Source organism: Stenella coeruleoalba (genome assembly GCF_951394435.1).
Source record: "Stenella coeruleoalba genome assembly, contig: scaffold_603, whole genome shotgun sequence".
Classification (NCBI taxonomy): Eukaryota; Metazoa; Chordata; class Mammalia; order Artiodactyla; family Delphinidae; genus Stenella; species Stenella coeruleoalba.
Genome location: NW_027646125.1, coordinates 1 through 11,325, shown reverse-complemented (window position 1 = coordinate 11,325; position 11,325 = coordinate 1).

Here is an 11,325-nt window from a genome sequence, read left to right as displayed (position 1 = left end):
CACATCTTAGCTGGCTTTGGAGCGATACTGTATTTTGTATAGTTCAATGTACATATGTACCTTCATTAATCAAGAAATTAAAATATTAACCATGAGATTCTAACTTACAGAAGGAACATATATAATACATGTTACAAATATTTCTGCAGAAAATGTTTTAATTTAAAAAATAAGTTTGGGCAGGGCTTCCCTGGTGGCACAGTGGTTGAGAGTCCGCCTGCCGATGCAGGGGACACGGGTTCGGGCCCCTGTCTGGGAAGATCCCACGTGGCGCGGAGCAGCTGGGCCCGTGGGCCATGGCTGCTGAGCCTGCGCGTCCGGAGCCTGTGCTCCACAACCGGAGAGGCCACAGGGTGAGAGGCCCGCGTACCGCAAAAAAAAAAAAAAAAAAAAAAAAAAAAAAAAATGTTTGGGCATATAAGAATACATTTTCTGTTATTTATAAAATTATATTATGAGAGTATTTCTGTATTTGACTGAATAAATGAGGCAGTCTACTGGAAAAGTAAATAAATTGTCTGGACCTATGCAGCTGAAACATCAATTCTGCTCCATTGGTGATATAACTAATGCAATTCTGATTTTTTGATCAGAACAGGAATACAGGAACAGAGGTAACTGGATCTGGGTCCAACATTTGAAATACTATTAAGAATTGATACTGCAATATACTTAGAAGTCTTGCACTTATGGAAAAATCACATAGGACATTTTCACATTGTTCTAGAGTTGCAGCATCTCCCATATAACTTCTGATGAAATAGAAGACGAAGATGTCAAGAAGAGGTCCAAGAGGAGAGAGCACAACCACAGTTGAGCACTTCATAGGTTCAAGGAACTGGGGCCGGGGATCAAGAATGTGGGTCTCAGGCTCAGGCTGTCTCTCTTTGAGCCCGGCTCTCTCACTCACGAGGTATAACCTGGGCAACTTCCTACGTTCCCTACACCTGAGCTTCCACATCTATAAACTGGGGTGGTAATAACAGTCTCTAATCCCTTGGGTTAGTGTGAGGTTAAATGAGTTAGTGCATGTATAACGCATAGTATGGGGCCTGAAACATAGTAAGCGCTCGATAAGCATTAGTTCTTGAGTTCTTAAAATAACCCTATCTGGTGGGCATTATTTCTCTACTTGATGAATGAAGAAACTGAGACTCAAAGAGATTCAAGAACTTTCCTGGGGTCATGATATAAGTAGATGGTCTGATAGAGTATCTGTATTATGCACATCTGGAGAAAAGCTACCCAGTCTCTGCCAACATTTATTTTAAAGATTTGTCTTACTCCAAGAGAAGAAGGAGGCCTAAAATCAAAGAACACGTTTGGAAAAACCAATGGTGTGTTTTCACAAATGTTCTTCAGAAGTCCACTTCTTATACTCTGTCTGATAACCAAACTTCATATCTTGGCCATTATATGTTGAGAGACTCAGAGAAACTACCTGATACTTGTTTTGTAGAACTACATTATATTTGCTTAAATGTTTTAAAAGCTCCACAATAATGAAATCTTTTTCCAATGTAAGCTGTTAGCAGACAGATGTTATGTCAAATCTTTTCTTGGCTCTGATTGTTTTCTGAATCTGGAGTTACAAACTCAAATGATTTCCGGGTCAGAGCCAGCAACCTAAAGGGGTGTGGTAGCAAGGCATAATAGAGGTGGGTGGGGCTTGTGACTTACTTCATAATCTGCTGTGTATGATCACACCGTACTCCTCCAGGCAGACTCACCTTCACATGGTCAGACTGCAGCCACTGGTCTAAAGGAATGGCCCACAACTCTCCTTTATCTGGCTATTATCGAGCTCCTCACCTGCTCCCAGTCCTGAGAACGAGAAAAGAAAAGTGAACTTTGCTTCTCCCTTATTCTGTTCGGCAAGAGAGTCAGATTCAGCAAGCATTTATTTAGCACTTGTGAGGCGCAAGGCCCTGGATTTGGTCTAAAGAGGATCGCAAAGATGAATCCGACAACACTGACAGAAAAATACAAACAGTTCTTCACTCATACAGTTTATTTCTGCATTCAGGTATGCTCACAGAAAACTGGATATGGTGCAGTAAGTACTGTCATACCAGTAAATGGTGGTGAAGGAATTTATGCCAAACATAAGTGTACTCTGAACCAAGAGCCCTCAGAATTAATGTCTGCACTTAGCTGACTTCAGGCTACGTTAGCTGGAGAGGCTCTTAGAGCTCAGAGAAGAATCACATCGTGGGAGTTGAAACTTCTGTTGCATGACAAATCGCAGCAGGCTTCCCAATCCTCCTCTTCTCCTGGTCACCTGGGTATTATCAGCTCCTTTTCATCCACAGTGGCCAGCTCAGTCCTCACTCTTAACTTAAACTCCGCTTACCCCAGACAGTAGCTTTTCCAGTTGGAGAGGAAACTGTGATGTTTTAAGCAAATCCTTCCTGTTCCTGGGGAGTGTGGCGAGGCCAGGGAGAGACTGTGACCTCTCAGGACTCATCCAGGTGGAAGTTGGAACTTCCTCTCTTGGCTCAAAGTTCTTTTTCCGTTATTCCAACATTTCACATTCTAAACATTTCATTATCTGTATTACTCACTGTGTCACTATACATGTTGCTTTTTGCTATTTCAAATGTTTAATTGAAAAATGCTTTTTTCCTCATCAAGTAAACTATAAGCCCCTTGAGTACTGAAGCCATATTATACTTTAGGTGTGCTTCTTTGTTTCACCACCTGGCCTCACCACCCTCTTACTAGGTGCTCCTAAGTCAGTTTGGAACTTGAGGGTAACTTTGAATCTTCAATGATGTGAAGCAGTAATTCAAAGAAATGTCACCTCCAAGTCAATATGTGCATATGAAATATTAAAATTATTTGTGTCATTATCTGTAAATCAAACTGAAATAATGACCCAGAGGATAGTAAAAGCATTAAATATGGTGATATATGTAAATGTACTTTATAAATTCTAGCTCAATGGATGATTATAAGTAGGTATGATGAGATTAAGATATTTTAAAATGAATGGCCATTTTGATTATCTCTTAGGTTCTTGGTTATCTAATGTGAGGAGGGGAAGGATAAGACCAGCAGGTAATACTATGAAAGATCTTTAAAAACAAAAGGAGGGCCTCTTCTCTGAATTAGTAAATTTTAGTAAGAGAAAACTACAAAGATCAACATCTTACAGTGATTCTGTGATGTCCACTGATCCATGCCACTTAAACTGTACACTCTTAACCTCACCTGCATTTGTGAAATTTGAGTTGATTCATTGAACATTTTGCTTTATAGGGCTGATCACATCATCTAACCTTGAATTCAATAAGACTCAAGGCAATTAAATTCTATTGCAGTTAATTTTTATTTTTAAATCATACTCATAATGTTAGGAAAAATTTAGTCGTAAATGCAATATTTACTTCTTTCTTTCTTGTCCCTTCAAATTAAAAAAAAAAACTCATTATTGGCCTAAGATTAGAGACCTGATGATATGTGTTAGCTTAATTCTTCAATCTGTAAAAGAAATTGTGAAAACAGTTTTCATCACTTGATGAAATGAAAGAGACTCTGAATTAGTTGATACAGTGAAAGGCACTGACCACAGAATGAGTGCTTGGGCTCTTCAGAGGTAATTTGTCATACTTTCATCATTAGCAAAGCTTCAGTCTGATCTCATGGGTACCAGAGGAAATGAAGGAGCTGGATTGTGTACACACAGGGTGTCAGAGCCCTAAGGCTGTCCCCAGCCAGTGAATGGGGCTAATGTGATGCTGGTCTCCAAGTGTGGGTACTGTAACAGGGCGGCACTCCTAGCGCCATTGTTTCCTTCATGGAAGGAGGTACTCGTAGGCTTGCCAATACTGAGTGGGAGAAAAGCCTTGTCTCTTTCATATAAATAGTATTGTGACAAGGCAGAATTGGGCATTGGTTTCAAAACACCAATGCTCAGTTCACTGCAGCACTATTTACAATAGCCAGAACATGGAAGCAACCTAAATGTCCATCAACAGAGGAATGGATAAAGATGTGGTACATATATACAATGGAATATTACTCAGCCTTAAAAAAGAATGAAATAACACCATTTGCAGCAACGTGGATGGACCTAGAGATTGTCATACTGAGTGAACTAAGTCAGAAAGGTAAAGACAAATATCATAGGATATCACTTATATGTGGAATCTTAAAAAAAAGGGTACAAATGAACTTACTTACAAAACAGAAATAGACTCACAGATGTAGAAAAGAAACTTATAGTTACCAGGGGGTAAGGGGGGGAGGGATAAATTGGGAGATTAGGATTGACATATACACACTACTCTATATAAAATAGATAACTAATAAGGACCTACTGTATAGCACAGGGAACTCTACTCAATACTCTGTAATGACCTATATGGGAAAGGAATCTAAAAAAGAGTGGACATATGTATATGTATAACTGATTCATTTTGCTGTACAGCAGAAACTGACACAGCATTGTAAGTCAGCTATACTCCAATAAAAATTAAACAAACAAAACAAAACAAAACAGAACAACAACAACAAAAAAACCCCAAAATGCCCAGGCTCCACCCCTAGAACCTGGTATCATTTCTCTGGGGTAGGAACCTGGAATTGTCATGTTAAAGATTGTCTCAGTGGCTTCTAACAGGCAGTCAATGTGAAGAACCTAAGACTTCTTAAAATTTCCTAGTGGGAATAACCTGGTAATTTGTTACTATACAGATTCTTATTTGTCTCACTAGATACATCTGCACTTTAACAAGCTCCCAGCAGATGCCAGAGCTGCTGGTCTGAGGTCCACTCTGGGAGAAGCAAGGATCTATGCTATGCTCTCCAGGATCTGGACTTCTGCTGTTCAGGTTTACCTAGGGTGGTTCATGCCTCACACACCCCATTTTGCCTTAGCACATATACACTTCAGAGTAACATATAACCAGTTTCATCCTTTATTTATTGATTATGAAAGCATTAATTATCCTTAAAGTAATTATTGTGAACACACTTAAATATGTGTGCTTCCATGGTTAGGGTACTCTAATTCGGTATTTCCAATGTTTCACTGATCATCAAAGTCATCTGGGAGCCTTAAAAATCTAATGGGAATCCTCCCCAACAGTGGAGGGTGGCAGGAGGGAAAGAGAAAATTTTTAATGAAACCCTGCAGGTGATGGTGATTCAGACATCTTCACTCTGGAAGTTTATAAGCATTTACAAAAGGTAATGAATGAAAGAAAATCATCATCTCTTTCACCTTCAGTATATGTTAAAATAATACAACTTGCAACTCACCTGCTACAACCTGTGGGTATGCTATTTTGTCATACGTTATAAAGGAAATACAATTAAAATACACAAACTACGAATATATCTGTGGCAGTGTCAAAATCCCAGAGTTAAAAAGATGCCAAAACCCTCTTGATGTATAGCCTGAAAAGGGGAAGTGAGAGTTGGGTGCAGGAAAATCATCCCACCCAATACTCCTCTCTCTGTGGGTGTCCAAATATCTCTGCCCCAGTGAAGGGACCATTCTGGCTTCCAGAGGGCAGATCAATCTTGCCGCCATCTTGCTGAGGGAGGAGCTAATCTCCTCAGCAAATTAATTAATCAACCAATCCACTAAATGGGCATAGTTTGCAAAGAACCTCATGTAATTCTCAATTAGGAGAACATTCAGAACAATGAAAGCACATGGCATTAGTTATTTGTTATCTGGAAAGCCTCCTACTTTAATTCTCCCTCCTCTCTCTCTTTCTCTCTCTCTCCCTGCAGCACAGAATAAGGAGAAGACACGGCTTTAAGTTCCAGCCTATTACCTATGAAACATGGGCACTAGTCCAGTGAGATGTTTCGTTCCTTTATAGTCTCAGCGTCTTCGTAGTTGGTTCTGTTGTGAGAATCAAATGAGTTGCTGGGATTTGAAAGCTGAGAATCCAGAGGTTATCATTTCTTCCTGCCTGGGTCTCCTTGCACCTGGCTCTTCCCTCCATGCTTCAATTTCCACACACAGGCCAGTGGCTTCCCCCTTTATACACTGCTCACCACCTTCCATCTGCACGCACAGGAGAATTAAAACTGATTTTTGAGGATAGTTTCCGAAGGCTGACTCTGGCTATTTTCAGTTATTCCCTGATCATACCACCCCCATCCCTCCCAGTCCTGCCCCAATGAATTTCTCTCTGCTCCTTTTTCCAGCAAACACTGCCTATATTTTGTCTATTTCATCATGTCTTATTTTTATGTATATTATACCTCACCCACAAATTTATGAGCAACTTGATTTTGGGAATGAAGTTTTCATTACCTTTCTACTCTCACAGTCCCTGGTACAAGGTAGATGCTCTATGCAGGCACATCTATTTGAATTAAGCTTCAAACTCTGTCAAAAGAGCCTGTGAATTTAGGGTGTGGAGAAGCAGAAAGAGGGCTGCTTTATATTAGAGCATGAGTGTTTTAGTCAAATGGTGCAAATCATCCTAAACTCATTTGTAGGAAGATGTGTAAAATTCAAAGTGACAAAAAATAAAAATAAATTAAACTTATAATGCTACTTTTCAAACCTCAAACCTTATTTAGTTTAGAATCGTTATTCTCCATTTTAAATTGATCTCGAGTATGAATGTAAACTCTTTAAGAAAACTAATAACTGAATTCAACATTGTTTGGGGGCGCTTACTGCCATCTTACCTTCACTATCTTTTACTTCAGTCTCTTAAGAATAAAATTTCACGCCCAGGGAGAGATCATCTTAAAGTATTCTTTTGAAGCACAATGCACTATTCTTTGGGCTAATTTTTCAAAGAGTAAACTTTAAGCTTTGAGAATGTGTTAATACAGTGAAAGGATCTCAGAGGGGAATTTTGCAGATCTGTTTATGTTTAAAATGCAGACTTCAGAAAAACACTTTCATTTAGTCCTCTATTTAGCAAGCAGGATTTTCACAGCATTCTTTTTGTGTGTGTGTCTCTCTTTATTTTTGTTCTGTTAGCATTCCCTTGAAGCCTTGGTACTGTTTTTGTGGAGTGTTTCTAATGTGAGTATAGTATGAAGTATGCTAAGGAAGGAAGAAGTCTGTGAATTCACATCCTGTAAGGGAGGCAGCTCAGATGGATAAAACTATTTGATTCAGAATCTGAATTAAGGTAATAACACAGGAGCCATACAATCCAGGCGTATGCCTCAAATTGTGGGAATAGTGGAATCTCTAAATCGGACATTTAGGAACACAAACAAAAAATTAGCTAAGAAAGGCTAAACTCACCTTCCAGAATGGTAAGCTTCATGTAGCTGCCATATAATCCAGTTCATTGGTTTGGTGTATAAACTCAGGGAACTCTCTTAACCTCCAGATTATGACCAGTCTGCCATCTGCAAATGGAGAGACTATTGTTTTTCTTTTTTCCAGAGTTCTCTTCTTACTGTGAAAAGGACAAGTTCTGACTCAATCCAGCAATTCAGGGGTAGGTACCAACAGCTCAAAGAGAAAAATATAAACCCAAAGGACTGCTGAGGATTCTGAAATCCGATCATCCTGCAGGAGGGTCCAGGCTGTTCTCTAGGGTGTGGCTGCTACACTCAGTTGAGCTGAGCACTTGGGTGGTCCTTGCGGAAGGACTGCAGAAGCTCAGGCAGACACCACCTTGAATCAGGTGAGCAGGAAGCCTCAAGGTTCTGTGCCCGCGGCAGGATGGGTTACGGTGTCTGATGTGCATCACTCTTGTGGTATTTCCTTGGGGGAGGAGAATGTTCCTTTTACCAAAGTCAGTCTGAGCCACTGTTAGGCTGCTCTTTGAACATACCTGAGATATCCATGCTCCCCAAGCCACGTGTCCTCAGCTTCAGGACCCCGGGTAGTGGTGGGAGGAGGGCTGCATGTGGTTCTGCCACCGTTCCTGTGCTGCGTCCGCAATGGGCTGCCCCACCCTTGGTGGTGACTCTAGGAAGCCTGCAGAGACTCACCAGTGGCTTAGCCCCTGGTGTCCCTCATGGACTGCTCAATTTATTTGAAGCTACTTCAGTCCATCAGAAATATTCTAACAATCTCTAACCTTACAGAAAAGGGTTAGGATCTCAAGCCTCTTTGTTTTAGAAAGTTCTTTGCCTCCTGTGCAATTTTTGAACTCCATCTCCAGAAACTCTCTAGCATTTTATAACAAGAGAGTATTGGTAGATCTGTTGGACTACTGTACTTTCCTGTGGAGTCAGAATGCTAGAATTTAGAGGAAGAGGGAATCGGTCTACTTGCCTTAAGGTTGAGGGAGGGCACACATGGTTGTCCCACTTCAAAAAAGTTCTGCTTCATGATGGATGTCTTTTGTTTCTGCTGGTATAAGGGAAAACCAAAACAAAACAGCAAAATGGTGGGAAGCAATTACCTGAAAGTTTATTTTATCTTAAAATTAAAAAAAAGAGACAACACAAAAAACTGCCTCAAGTTTGCCCTTACCAGGTGCCTTTAGTTAAAATAATTACGTAGGAATGTGTTTCAACATAACATTGATATCCAACAACCTCCACATTTTATATAAGTGACATTTCTTACAAAATGCCAGCCTGTAGGTATTTATTATCCTAAGATTAGCTTCTTTATCTTCCTGCAGCTTCATAACTGCTAAGTCTACTTCCACAAGAATTCTTGTTCCTCATCTGTGATTTGGGTCTCTTCTCACCTTTAGGAAGGTTAAATTTCATGCTTTCAGGTTGGGCTTTGAAAAGTTACCTCCTGATTGAGGAATGAACTAAAAATTACATTTCTAGGTTAGCAGGAAAGCTGGTACTTTCTTCTTAATGCAGCTAAAGGGTCTCCTTGAATATGCATTCATGGCATTTCTGTTAACCACTTGATACCCAATAAATTGGGGTACATGTTATGCTAAATTGAAGCTGAAGCCACATTTAAATGTGAATGCATAGTGGCCTTTAGCAGAAAATAGGGCAAAATACAGAAAAATAAGAAATACTATGGTTTTAAAATAAACTACATATACGTACATATATGTATAGCTGCGTGTGTGTGTGTTTATTTAAAAGTACTTGTGAGAAAGTGACCTCATCTCCCAAGAAAAGCTTGGATACAAATGTCTCTCAAATTCCTCACACCCTGACAATTCTATGAAAAGAAAATCCCCAAATCTTGCTTTAGTGTCTCAGTAGGATTTTTTTTTTTAATTGACCATAAGAGTGCCTCTTTTGATGATCATTCGTTTTCATTTTTCTTGTCTAAATTTAAGCCTTTATTGTTTCCAGGTTCTCCTGGGTATAAACTGACATGACTTTCATTTCACCTCCCGAGATCACTTGGTGAGGAGGGAGAGAGAGCTGCTAACAGAAACGAAGACGGCTTTGAACTTTTCCTCCATCTCCAGGTCAGGCTCCCCTCTCCAACCCACTGCACACAACCTCCAGACTTAAAAGCCAATAGCTTAAAATAACTGGCCAGCTGGACAAACTTCACATCCTATAGAAGCAAACAAACCTGCACCAGGAGTTCTGGTTCTAACATATTCTGCTGCCAGTCAATGTGCAGACTGGGTCTTGCCCTGTGTCTCATTTGACTTCTTTCAACATTGGTTTTCTTACCTTCATGTGAGGTAGTAGGATTTTTCCAGTTCTAAAACACTGCAGTATTTAACCATCTGAACAATCTGCCCATGTGCCAAATAGCTGAGAAATCCTTTCTTTATGCCATACAGATTAAGTCATATTCAGTCAAAAATCCAGTAATTTTGCTTGGATAAGTGGTCTCCCTGGCCAAGGGTAGGGCTGTTACTTGAGGGACCAATGTGTGTAACTTTCCTAGGCACTCGCCCTGCTTTTGCTAAATGTAGAGAAAACTCTCCTTAGCGGAGTAACGCCCAGGCACGAAGGTGTGCAAGACAAGGAACCCCGAGCAGGGCCACCACTTTCCCAGTCCTGTGCATGGAGGCCCTGCCTCCTGCCCTTCTGCTCGGGAAGCAGCTGAAAACACCAGGCTGTGCTCATATGTCTCAGCCCAACCGACCCGGGTGATGGGCAGATTGTGGTCTGTACCCCAGGAGGACTGTGCTTGCTGGTGGGCTGGTCCAAGGCTCTCTCTTGGCCGATAGAAACATGAGACAGAGTTGGGGTTTGGAAGCAGGAAAAAAAGCAAGGGGAAATGCACAGAGGAGGATTAAATAGTCATAATCCTGCAGCTCCCAGTTAGGGGTCCACGTGGCTTGGCGATAGGGTGGAATTAAAGCATGGACTTCATTCTGAGCAGCCTTCCCAGGGCAGGCTTGGATTCCTGTAAACATAGGAGACTATATTCAGTATTGTATAATAACTTATAATGGAAAATAATCGGAAAATGTGTGTGTGTGTATGTGTGTGTGTGTGTGTGTGTGTGTGTGTATATATATATATATATATATATATATATGAATAAATCTCTTTGCTGTACACCAGAAACTAACACTAACTGTAAATCAACTATACTTCATTAGAAAAAATAACCAGATGATGCCCAAGGTCCTTTCCATTAAAAAAAATATTCCGTAGTAATTCTACTACGGAATTACTAGTTTTTTGTTTTTGGTCTCTCAGTCTCTCACTGATGTGACATAATCACCCTTTCATTGTAACACTGATGTTAAACATATCCATCCCAGCTGTTAGATTTTTAAAATACTGTGTTCAGTGATATAGCCAAACACATTTTCTTATGTCTAAGAGGTATTTGTTATACTCAGGATGTTGGCATTATATGGTAAATATTTAAACGTAATCCTTTTTTTAAGTTGTTCTGTCATATGTTAGCCATTATCATAATTCATTGAGCTCCATGGAGGGGCTAGATGTGCCAGTAGCAAGACAATAGTTGGGATTTACAATCTGTTGGAATAGTAGATTAGAGGCAGATCAGGAATGGAAATGAAGATGTGGGTCACACAAATATGGCATCTAGAGGATGACTGAGAACTGAGCAGAGAGGCTTATCAGAGGCTGGCAGCACCGTTGTCCTACAAAGGCTGTAGAGACAATACCAAGCTTTTTAAGGAAATGGTTCAGTAATCATGAAGAAGCCAGAAATGGTATTCTAAGCAAAGGTTTGCTATGAGATTGGCAAGTTGAAAAGAGCAAGGGATTTAAAAATGGATAAAATGAATAGCATCCTTAATCACAATAAGATGTATAGCTTGGGGAGGTAATGTAACACACTGAGGCCTGATGCCCTCAAATGCAAATGGGCATGATATATTATCAAGTAATTATGTAGATGAAGGTGATTAATAAGGAATACCTACCAAAGATAAATTTATTATTATTTTAATACCTCTGGTGAATCTATGTTTCAGAGTTTAGAATAATCTTCCTTTCCAATCCTCTATAATC